This window comes from Mesoplodon bidens (genome assembly GCF_964165515.1).
Source record: "Mesoplodon bidens genome assembly, chromosome: 12".
NCBI lineage: Eukaryota > Metazoa > Chordata > Mammalia > Artiodactyla > Ziphiidae > Mesoplodon > Mesoplodon bidens.
In genome coordinates, this window is record NC_138168.1 from 52,126,009 (window position 1) to 52,139,105 (window position 13,097).

General features: G+C 39.7%; 1 protein-coding gene across 1 annotated transcript in view; it reads right to left on the reverse strand.

The window, feature by feature from the left end:
• Window positions 1-212: 212 nt before the first annotated feature.
• Window positions 213-13,097, reverse strand: part of MCM9 (minichromosome maintenance 9 homologous recombination repair factor) — a 126,042-nt gene continuing 113,157 nt past the window's right edge. The window contains exons 13-14 of the transcript XR_014017225.1: window positions 11,859-11,966; window positions 213-865 (exon numbers count right to left, since the gene is read on the reverse strand). The gene's annotated coding sequence lies outside the window, so the exon portion shown is untranslated. The remainder of the gene's footprint in view (window positions 866-11,858; window positions 11,967-13,097) is intronic.

The following is a 13,097-nucleotide window of genomic DNA, read 5'->3' on the forward strand; positions in this document are numbered from 1 at the left end:
CACCTAACCTCACTTGAACCTGCAGAGCTGTCCAAGTATTCTTTTCTTCTTATATTCTTTCATGGTTTACTTCCTAGCAAATGACCAACAGTGTTTATTCCAATATTTTGAAAACTCTTATTCAGCATTTATTCAACCCACATTTATTGAGCAAGAAAATGTTCCAGACACTGGAGCCTGACACCCAACCCCCCACTGCTCCCTGGCCTCTTAGCAGATGACCTTTATTCCACTTTCCTGAAATGATTGGTGCGAAGTTCTTCAATCTTCTCCCTCACATTCCCAACTTTAAAAGACACCCTTCCCATCATTATTTATAGAAAATAAAGTTTCCCTGCTTATCTCAAAGATTAACTCTTTCATTTTGGCCTTGATTCTGTTACCTCTTATATTTAATCACTTGTTCTATCAGTTAATCTCCCTGCATCTTTTACATCGTCTCCTCCCTTCTTCCCAGAGGGAACAGCTGTACTGACCTTTGAACTAAACATTCTTTTGCTTTTCTTTATGATTTTTTCACATATATACACACACATACATATATAGGTAGATACATACATACACACACATACATATATAGGTAGATATATATGTGTGTGTGTATCTTAATACAGTGTTCACTTTTGACAAACCTGGATTTCGGTTTTGGACTTTAAAATGCAAGCCTAGCTGTGTATGGAGAAGACGGTTTGCCACTCCTTGGAGAAGATTAGCTGAACAGACTCTCTGGGTTATAGTCTGGCTTCAGCTTCCCGTGTGGGGCTGTTAGTACAGAAGGTCATGAGTGAGTCCTGGAAACATGGAGTTGGGGCCCGTGGCAGGAAAATGGGCAGGGGTGGAGGCTCTGCGTTTGCTTTCTCAGCTCCTATATTAGAAGAAAACACAGAAAATTAATGAATTAAATTTCCCATTCGAGAAGTTAGCATCAAAATATACCCTGAGAAAACAGGAGGAAAGAACTAACAAAGATATGAGCAAAAACTAAGAAAACAGAAAACAAAGATACAATAAAGATAATCAATACAACCAAAGCTGTTTCTTTAAAAGGACTAATAATGTAGACAAATCCCTGGCAATATTTATTAAGAAAAAAGAGAGAAAGTAGAAATAGAGTTTGCAATAAAAAGGATATAGCAGATAAAAAAACTGAAAATATTTACAATGAAAAACTTAATGCTGAGTATTCAAACTTAGATGGAGTAGACAAATTCTTAGAAAAATGTAATTTATCCATAATATAGAAACATGTATAGTCGATATACAGTCCACATAATATACAAAAATATCTTATGTATACATGTATGTATGTATGTGAATGTGTGTATGCACATATATATAGTTTATAATATATGTATCTCAAAAAGAAACACCAGGCCGAAATACTTTTAAAAATAAGTTCTACCCAGATAGTCAAGAAAGAGGTCATCTCAATATTAAACAAGAAAACTACCTTGTGGGAGGAGGAGGGATAAATTGAATTGTGACCACACACCACAGATAAAAATAAATTCCAAGTGAACTGTAGCCCAATGTGACAAAACGTTCAAAATCGCAAGTTAACAGAAAAAAATTACCATTTCATACACATCATTTTGGCAAAAACAAAAGAAGGCTGATAATACCAAGTGTTGACTGATAAGGTGCTAATATCCAAAATATACAAAGAACTCATACAACCCTATAGTAAAAAAAAAAAATCTGATTTAAAAATGGGCAGAGGACCTGAATAGACATTTTTCCAAAGAAGACATACAAATGGCCAACAAGTACATGAAAGGGCGTTGAACATCACGAATTAGCAGGGAAATGCAAATCAAAACCACAATGAGATCTCACCACATACCTTTTGGAATGACTATCATCAAGAAGACAGAGATAACAAATGGTGAGGATGTGGAGAAAAGGGAACACATGTGCACTGTTGGTGGGAATGTAAATTGGTGCACACACTGGGGAAAAGAGTATGGAGGTTTCCCCAAAATTTAAAAATAAAACTACCATATGATCCAGCAATTCCACTTCTGGGTATATATCCAAAGCAAATGAAAACAGGATCTTGAAGAGATATCTACACTCACATATTAACTGCAGCATTATTCATAATAGCCAAGGTTCAGAAACAACCTAGATGCCTATCAACAGGTGAATGTATAAAAGATGTGGTTTATATTTACAGTGAAATATTATTCAGCCACGAGAAAGAAGGAAATCCTGTCATTTGTAACAACGTGGATGAAACTTGAGGGTATTATGCAAAGTGAAATAAGTCAGACAGAGTAAGACAAATTCGGCATGATATCATTTACACATGGAATCTTTTTTTTAAAAAGTCATAACTCATAGAAACAGAGTAGAAAGTGGTTGCTAGGACTGGTGGGCGGCAGGAGGTGGAGGAGATAGGGAGAGGATGGTAGAAGAGTACAAACCTTCAGCTATAAAGATGAATAAGGTCTGAGAATCTAATGTAAAACATGGTGACTATAGTTGCTGACACTACACTGTATAATTGAAATTTGCTACGAGAATAGAACTTAAATGTTCTCATCAAAAAAAAAAGATAAATATGTGATAAACAGGTGAGGCATTGGATATGTTAATTAGCTAGAAGGGAGGAATCCTTTTACAAGGTATATGTATGTCAAATCACCATGACGTACACTTTAAATATCTTATAATTTTGTCAGTTATACCTCAAGAAAACTGAAATTTAAAAAATACCAAGTATTGCCAAGGATATGGCACAACAGGAATGCTCATATATGATCCTGGGATGTGTCAACTGGTACAACGTCTTTGCAAAGTATGGAAGTGGCCAATCGCCTAAAGATTAGACATTCCATTCTTCTTCCTTGTTTACCAAACCCCAATATTTTTAGAACAGCAACGTCCTTAGGCTCAGTGTATGAATCATGTCTGGTTGGAGCCAATCATAACCATCCTATAACATTTTGCTAGATATGTTTTCCCATTTCCTTGACACCAAGAGGCTGCAACCCCATTCTGGCCAATGGGATGTAAAGGGGAGTCTGATGAAGAACTTCTGATTGCTAGGACATGAGAGTCCCTAAGGGTGGGGGTAGAGGTGTGGGGGGGTTCCCTTTATTCTTCAAACATGTCCCCATCCTAAGTCAGTAGTGGCCTACACTTAGAAAAATAGGAAGGTTTTTCCTCCCTAAAAAAAAAAGAAACCCCCTTTTCTCCATACCCTTTTCTCTTGTTTGGGACACTGGAATGGGACTGTGATGCCTGGAACTGTGGAAGCCATTTTGTGATCACGAGGTGACAATCAAGAGGACCAAAGCCATCACACTAAGGTAGTAAGAGTTGAAGGATTGAAAGTGACTGGGTCCTTTATTGACAATGTTAGATAATTAAACTTTATTTCACAAACAACTGTTGGTGAGCTTTTCTGTATCCTGTAATCAAAAGCTTTCCTGATAGAACAGTTGTCTAGTAAAGTTAAAAAAAAAGCTTAAGATCCAGAATACTTGGACTCCTAAGTTTTTACCTTAAATAGTCCTTACAAACATGCACAAGAAAACATATCCAGAGATGTTCATCTCAACATTGTTTGTAATGATGAGAAACATGAAAACAATCTAAATATTCATCAATAGGAAATATGGGTAAATAATTTGAGGGCTATTCATAAAAAAGAATACTATATAGAAATTTCAATAAATAAACTGGAGTTACATGAATCAATACACTAAATCTTAAAAGAATGTTAAGCAAAAAAAAAAGCAAGTTGCAAGAGGATTTATATAGTATGTTATATTCTGGGAGAATTTCAAAACGTGGAAAGCAATATTATACGTATTTTTATAGATGAATTAATCTATAACACAAATGTAAACCATGCACAGGAATGTTAAATATCAAATTCATTATAGTATGTATTTCTGGGGTGGAAGGGAAGGAAATAGTATAGAGGGGTCTCAACTCCATCTATAATGTAAAATGTAAAGTGTGCCATGAATACAAATTATTATAGAAAATGACAGGAATAAGACTTCTCAAATGGCACAAATGCTTCAGCATTTCATTACTTTATAAGTCACATCAAGTCCTCCTTGGCTTACTCCAATCCTCTTACATCACACCTTACAGTATTTGAATTGTAAACTTTTGAGGCCTATAGTTAGTGAGAAATAGCAGACAGAATAAGTAATATATTACAGGCTCCCAGGGTAATTTTTGCTGGTATCAAAATAACTCAGTGAGCCATAAATATCACTTCAATGCTAGTCACCATTCTTTGCAAAGTGCACCAATCCCTACAACTCTGGATTTAATGTTCTCATAATCTTTTATTCCCTAAGACAAGTTGTAAAACTGTAATATCTTCATCCAATTTTCAGAAAGGCTCTGCATTTCAAACTCACAAACCTTTCCCAAGTTTGGATATTAAGGCAAATAAGAAGCTACAGGACTTCCCTGGTGGTGCAGTGGTTAAGAATCCGCCTACCAAAGCCAGGACCAGATGGCTTCACAGGTGAATTCTATCAAACATTTAGAGAAGAGCTAACACTCATCCTTCTCAAACTCTTCCAAAAAATTGGAGAGGAAGGAACACTCCCAAACTCATTCTATGAGGCCACCATCACCCTCATGCCAAAACCAGACAAAGATTCTACGAAAAAAGAAAATTACAGACCAATATCACTGATGAATATAGATGCAAAAATCCTCAACAAAATACAAGCAAACAGAATCTGACAACACATTAAAAGGATCATACACCATGATAACGTGGAATTTATCCCAGGGATGCAGGGATTCTTCAATATATAAAAATCAATCAGTGTGATACACCATATTAACAAATTGAAGGATAAAAACCATATGATCATCTCAATAGATGCTGAAAAAGCTTTTGACAAAATTCAACACCCATTTACAATAAAAACTCTCCAGAAAGTGGGCATAAAGGGAACCTACCTCAACATGATAAAGACCATATATGACAAACCCACAGCAAACATCATTCTCAATGGTGAAAAACTGAAAGCATATCCTCTAAGATCAGGAACAAGACAAGGATGTCCACTCTCACCACTATTATTCAACATAGTTTTGGAAGTCCTAGCCATGGCAATCAGAGAAGAAAAAGAAATAAAAGGAATACAAATTGGAAAAGAAGAAGTAAAACTGTCACTGTTTGCAGATGACATGATACTATACATAGAGAATCCTAAAGATGCCACCAGAAAACTACTAGAGCTAATCAATGAATTTGGTAAAGTTGCAGGATACAAAATTAATACACAGAAATCTCTTGCATTCCTATACACTAATGATGAAAAATCTGAAAGAGAAATTAAGGAAACTCTCCCAGTTACCATTGCAACAAAAAGAATAAAATACCGAGGAATAAACCTACCTAGGGAGACAAAAGACCTGTATGTAGAAAACTATAAGACACTGATGAAAGAAATCAAAGATGATACAAACAGATGGAGATATAGACCATGTTCTTGGATTGGGAGAATCAGAGTGAAGTAAGTCAGAAAGAGAAAAACAAATATCGTATATTAATGCATATATGTGGAACCTAGGAAAATGGTACAGATGAACTGGTTTGCAGGACAGAAATTGAGACACAGATGTAGAGAACAAACGTATGGACACCAAGGGGGGGAAGTGGTGGGGGGTGGGGGTGGGATGAACTAGGAGATTGGGATTGACATGTATACACTGGTGTGTATAACATGGATGACTAATAAGAACCTGCTGTATAAAAAAATAAATTTAAAAAAATTAAAAAAAAAAAGAATCTGCCTACCAATTCAGGGGACATGGGTTTGAGCCCTGGTCCGGGAGGATCCCACATGCCATGGAGCAACTAAGCCCATGTGCCACAACTAGTGAGCCTGCACGCCCCAACTACTGAAGCTCGCGTGCCTAGAGCCCGTGCTCCACAACAAGAGAAGCCACCACAATGAGAAGCCGGCGCACCACAACAAAGAGTAACTCCTGCTCGCTGCAACTAGAGAGAAGCCTGCACACAGCAACAGAGACCCAAAGCAGCCAAAAAAAATAAAATAAAATAATAAGGGAGGAGGATAGATAAATAAACCTAAAAATTTTTAATTAATTAATTAAAAAAAAAAGAAGCTACAAGGGGGTACTTATCTGGCAATCCAGCAGTTAAGACTCAGTACTTCCACTACAAGGGGTGTGGGTTCAATCCCTGGGCTGGGAACTGAGATCCCATGTGCCATGCAGTGTGGCCAAAAAAAAAAAAAAAAAAAGAAGCTACAAGGGAATTCAAGTTTATTGGAAAAGAAAAGACATGGGAGAAAGCACTGTTTGTACTAGGCAGTCTTCATTCTACATTGAAGGCCACATAAATATCCGATATAATTAATATTTCACTCTTTCTGGAAGATGTTTCCAAGTGTCTTAAGAGTAATATTTCTTGCATAGATTTCAAAGTGATAATTTGTAAAACCTTTTTAGACCTCTGTGTTGAAAGAATTATGCAGAAATTAGTTGTGTCAGAAGGGAACAAAGAGATTCCAAAGTTCCATGTTAGGTAAACAAGAAGGGGTCAGGGGATTTTGGATAAATGAGAACTGATCAATCTGTGAATACCCCGATTGTGAGTTCAGGACGTAGAGGATCAAAGAAACAAAGTGCTCTTCGCAACCTAGCGGGCAGGAACTGCTGGGTAAGTGACCTCGGCCACCTGCAGAGGTCTCAGAGCTGAGTGGCCCTACTCTGCCTCCTCAGGGCGAGGGACTACAAGGTCTAGCAATTCCCTGGCAGATAGGATCCCTTAAGAGCAGTGGTGACTCCAACATAGTGATTGTATTCTGGGTTAAAAGGACCATGAGCCTCCAGAACATGTACGTTATCTTTTTTTTTTTTTTTTTGCGGTACGGGGGCCTCTCACTGTTGTGGCCTCTCCCGTTGCGGAGCTCAGGCTCCCAACGCGCAGGCTCAGCGTCCATGGCTCACGGGCCCAGCCGCTCCGCGGCATGTGGGATCTTCCCGGACCGGGGCATGAACCCGTGTCCCCTGCATTGGCAGGCGGACTCTCAACCACTGCGCCACCAGGGAAGCCCTGAGCCTCCAGAACATGGGCCAGAAAATCCCCATCCCTTGAATCCAAAGGTTGGGAGGAGAGTGTTCTAGTTCAGTCCAACTGTGGCACTCCTGTTAGAAGTTTCTGCTGTGAGAGCTGACTGTCCAGGATGAGCCCATAAAGTGACAGTGGGATATCCACAGGCAAGGTCTGCGAGGCTGTTCAAGCCAGAGAATTGGAATGTAGACACCCCAGAACAAAGTGAACAAGGAAGACGGGGATGCTGAAGGAAGAGAGGACCTACAGAGAAAAAAAGATAAAGTTAGGATGAAGAGAGATGATGAAGATAAAGGCCAAAGGTCAAACGGGTAGGATGAGACAATAATGAATATAATGTACAGAATCTAAAAGGTAAGTTCTGATGGGCAGGATTAGGCAGTAGAACTGAACCCTTCTGTCCTGCTCAGCAGGGCTTCCATCATCTTATGAACCAGAGTGATGGACCCAGAGCCTCGGCCTCTACCTTCAAAGCCCTTTGGCCCTACGGGCTAGAGTTACAGGCCTTTTTTTTTCTTTTTTTTTTTTTTGCGGTATGCGGGCCTCTCACTGTTGTGGCCTCTCCCGTTGCGGAGCACAGGCTCCGGACGCACAGGCTCAGCGGCCAAGGCTCACGGACCCAGCCGCTCCGCGGCATTTGGGATCTTTGCAGACCGGGGCACGAACCCGCATCCCCTGCATTGGCAGGCGGACTCTCAACCACTGCGCCACCAGGGAAGCCCAGGCCTTTTTGTAGGAGTCTCATTTACAGCTCCACTCTGCCTGCATCCCCACCTGCACTATGCACAACAGCTGGCACAAGACTCCCTCTTGTTCCTAGTTACTTCAGGCGCTGACTTATCCCAGTGCATGTGTGTCTCCAGCAAGTCTGAGCTCTGTTATTTCCAACTTTCCATTTGTCCTTCCCACTTTCTCTATTCCAACAATCTGAATTCCTGGCCTTGACCTTGACCACACTGACCTCTGGTGTTTTCTCTAAAGGCCAGCCTTTGGCCCCTTCTCATTTGGGAAGGAGCTTCCTGGCAGATGCTTTGGGGTTCTACCTGCACTGCAGAATAAAACAGTGATCAGCACAGTCAAATAGAGCAGAATGTCAAAGAGAAAGAATGAGATGGAGACAACATCTTGGGTGATGTCTGAGTGAGCAGTTTCAAGAGCACAAACATGGATGGACCTGGAGGTAATTATGCTTGTGAGATAAATTAGAGAAAGACAAACGCTGTATGTGTTTCACTGTATCACTTATATGTGGAATCTAAAAAAGAAAACAAATGAACGAATATAACAAAACAGAAACATGCTCACAGGTATAGAGAACAAACCAGTGGTTACCACTGAGGAGAGAGAAGTGGGGAGGAGTAAAATAGAGGTATGGGATTAAGAAGTACAGACTACTACATATAAAATAAAGAAGCTACAAGGATGTAATGTACAGATGGGGAATATAGCCAATATTTTATAATAACTTTAAATGAAGTATAATCTATAAAAATATTGAATCACTATGTTGTACACCTGAAACTAATATAGTATTGTAAATCAACTATAGTTCAATTAAAAATAAACAAATAGCTCAGTGGTTCTCAAAAAAATAAACAATAAAAACCTCCACAAACTCGAGAGTCTAAAAGAAAGGGAGGGGCAGGAAAAGATGAAGATAAACCAGAAAACAAAAGAATGGCCACACGAAGCAAGTAGGCTGAGGCAGTTTTCTGACCCACTTCTAGGTGTCTTTATTTCCCTCTTAGCCCAGAGGGAATGGCTTTCTGAATAAGACGAGCGGAAACTTTCAGGGGAAAGGCAATTGGAAACGCCTGGCTTAGGTGACATGCGTAATGAGAAGGCATTTCCTTACAGCAGTTTCTGATAAGGACGTACTTTCACCTGCTGTCTGTTTACTGCTCCTTCAAAGGAAAGCTCTGGTTGCCCTACTGAGTTCTAAGCTTCAGGTATCCTCGCTGTCTTTTCTTGCCCCTGCTAACCAGAGAGAGAGAAGCTCTGCATGTCCCTGTTCTGGAATTATTTTTTCTAATCTAGTTTGGGCAGTGAACTTGCTTTCTCAACATCCTGTTCTTGGCCTTTACATCTCAGTCTGAAACAAGAGCTACTGTATTGTGTATTTGAAAGTTGCAAAGAGAGTAATTCTTAAAAGTTCTCATTGAAAGAAAAAATTTTTGTAACTATATGTGGTGATGTGGATGTTAAATAGACTTAGTGTGGAGATCATTTCACAGTATATACATATATATCAAATATTATGTTGTACACCTGAAACTAATATAATATTATATGTTAATTATATCTCAATTAAAAATTAAAGAGGGCTTCCTTGGTGGCGCAGTGGTTGAGAGTCCGCCTGCTGACGCAGGGGACACGGGTTCGTGCCCCGGTCCGGGAAGATCCCACATGCCATGGAGCAGCTGGGCCCATGAGCCATGGCCGCTGAGCCTGCTTGTCCGGAGCCTGCACTCCGCAACGGGAGAGGCCACAACAGTGAGAGGCCCGCGTACCGCAAAAAAAAAAAAAAATTAAAATAAAATAAAATAAAATAAAAAATTAAAGAAAGAAAAGAAAAATAATTTTTTTTTTGGCCGCTCCGCGTGGCTTGCAGGATCTTAGTTCCCCAACCAGGGCAGTGAAAGCGCCAAGTTCTAACTACTGGACCGCCAGGGAATTCCCAAGAAAATTAATTTTTAAAAAGCAGACAGGGCCTCCCTGGTGGCGCAGTGGTTGAGAGTCCGCCTGCCGATGCAGGGGATACGGGTTCGTGCCCCGGTCTGGGAGGATCCCATATGCCGCGGAGCGGCTGGGCCCGTGAGCCATGGCCGCTGGGCCTGCGCATCCGGAGCCTGTGCTCCGCAACGGGAGAGGCCACAACAGTGAGAGGCCCGCATACCGCAAAAAGAAAAAAAAAAAAAAAAAAAAAAAAAGCAGACAAATAAGCATAAATTGTTCATGTTTGCCAAAGTAGCTGCTCATTTTAAATGGTATCACCATAGACTATCTTTAAAATTTACTGAACACAGGTTTTCCATAATTATTAATTGACCGGCTCCCTGAGAGTAATGTTCATTTTCAATGATTATAACCATTCTTTTCTCCTAACAGTCACAGAGATAAAAATTAACATCCTGGGATATATACATATATTATATATATATATGTATACATATTTGTAGATTTTTTTCTCAGTCAAAATTCGGCATCACAGTTTGGTTTGGAAAGTAAGTTTGCAAGAATTTCATGGAGTGTAAAGAGACCCTCCTGTCCTAAATTACAGTGTAGGTCTTTGGACGGAGTTGCTTTGCCTGAGAGAAACAAACAAATGCTTAAGGCTAATAGCACTTAAAACATTCCATACAACACCTGTAAACTTATTCTCACATGTTCTCTGTTCTTTCACGTAGACGGGGAACACCTGTTGGCTGGAGGTTCCTATCAGAGCCAGATAGCGTGTAAACAAACGTTACAATTTGTATTATTTTCATCTCCTTCAGTAACTGAACCTTGATCACCTAATTTGTGTCAAGTGGCTTCAGGAGGCTGCAGGCAGGCGGGGAATGTGTGCAAAGGTCTATCAGAGCCTGGAGACTTCCTAGAAGTACAAAGTCAGTGGGAGGGATAAGCTGCCACTCGACTACTCTTGTTGTACATCAGTTCAGTTTCCCTTCTGTTTTTAAAGTGGCCTCGGGGAATGGGACATGTGTGTTTACTGGAAAGAACAAGGACTTGAGGGCCCAAAACACCAGGCCTGATTCTCTGTTCAATCACATAATAGCAGCAACCTTGGGCCGATCAATTAATCTCCAGTTTTCTCACCTGTACAGTATAAGTTAACATCTAGAGATTTTGCATGAGTTGGATCAGTGTCATGGGGGGGGCTCCTGGAATCAGATTAGTTAGGGTTCAAATTCTGGCTCAACCATGGATTTGCTGCGTGAATCTGGTCAAGTTGCTTAAAGTCTTTAAAGCCTCAGTTTCCTCAATATATGCAATATTCATACAAATGATTCCTATCTTATTGGGTAGTTGTGCCAAGCAAATGAGATTATCCTTAGAATGTAGCATAGTGCCTGGCACATAGCAAGTGTTCAAATGAATGTTAGCTGTTATTATAGGAAGCACCACTCACAATAAATTATTTCTGGTTCTCCTAACCAGGTTGCAGATTAATAGGATAGGAGGCAGCTGTGCTAGACGTGCCCAAAGGCAGACTCTTTTCTACACAAAGCACTTCATTCTCTTTTTCCTTTTTTCTCCTTTCAAGATTGTTCTGGTACACATTAGCAAAATGCCTTGGGGGAAGGGAGCCTAGAAAGGCTTTAAGTGTAAGTATTTCCTTCACAGGGAAATCCATGTGCTTTCAGAAGAAGCTGGGTCTTGGAAAGAGGCCAGTTAGATTAAGTGCTTAAGACTGTAAATAAAGCACAAAAGAAGAGACTTTGTGAGTCCAGATTTAAGATAGATCATTAATATCTTCATTAACGTTTTTCTTTAAGTACTTTTTTAAAAATATGAATTGTGGTTGGTTTAGAGGTTGAATTTTATTTAAGAGGTAATTGTGTAGGTGTTTCAAACTATAGAATAATGTCCCTTTTGGTAGTAATTAAATTTTTAGCTTTGGAAAAATGTTCAGAGTTCAGATAATTAGCGTGAAGTTTTAGGTTGAGACCATGGCCTTGCCCCACTGCTGACCCCAGGCAGACGCCCGCTCCTACCAGCCTTGCCTGAGCCCTCTCTGGGTGCTCAGGAGATTCTGCAACTTCCTTACTTTGTGGGAGCATCCTCAGTGCTCAGCAAACACATCTAGGACTGGGTGTCATCTTTACTGTCTGTGTGCAGCAGCATTTCCCATCACAGGCCGATTCTGATGTTCATTCTGTGTTAGGAAAAGATGGACAGATTTATGATTTTCACTATAATGACTTCTGCAGAGTTTTGCCATTTTTTAACTCTCCCACTTTTCCTTTTTGTAAAATGACTTTCTCATCCCCAGACATACTAAATGAATATAAAAGTGATATATCATGGTTACCAGGGACTGGTGGGGAATAGGGAGTTATTGTTTAATGGTACAGAGTTTGTTTGGGATGACAAAAAATTCCTGTAAATGGCTAGTGGTGATGTTTACACAACACTGAATGTACTTAATGCCAATGAATCAGACACTTAAAAATGGTAAATTTTATGTTGTGTGTGTTTTAGCATGATAAAAAAAGAAGTGCTATTTCAACATCACAGTTTCATCAATTTATATAGACAATATTTTCTAGTTGGAGAGTATCAGGTGGCCCAGGTTTTAACGGGCTGCCATTTGGAGATAGAAACCAATAAAATGCTGCCTTCTTTAGGTAGCAGGGACCCTACTAAGGTGACCAGAATGCTGTGCTCCCTTATTAGCATATTAATTCATTGCATAGAATTAGATGCTTTGAAAGTACTTGAAGGTTTGCCATTTTTAGAAATTCTAAGCACCCTCCTTTCAATGTCATCACTTAAAGGCAGGGTTTTCACAAATGGCTTAGTTGTCAAGAGAAGGATAGGTGAAAAAGACACATCTTCTCACTTGTGAGTCAGTTCTCAACCTCTCATTCCAGTTAATGAAGGTTTTGATTGGCACTATCCCATACCAGGATTTAATTGGGACATTTATATTTTAAAAGCAAATTAATTCTCCTGGAAAAACATTAAAATGTTTTTGAACTTCTGGTGCTTGAAAAATATTGGTAAAATCATCTCCTAACACAGGAGTGGATTATTTTCTATTTTTCAGAGGAGGGTGACTAGACTAAAGATAGGGAAAGGTGTCTTCACGTGACTGCAGGAAGAGTTGTGCCTATGGAACTGTGGTTTCTTCTCTCCCTCTCCTGGTTTCCTTCTTCTCTCTCTCTGTCCTCGACCTTTGCTTTGGTATCTATTTCTCTCTTACTCACACAGGCACAGTGTTATAATAATCATACTTTACATTTGTCCAGCATTCTTTTCTCGCCATTCGTTCCTTGAAACCAGC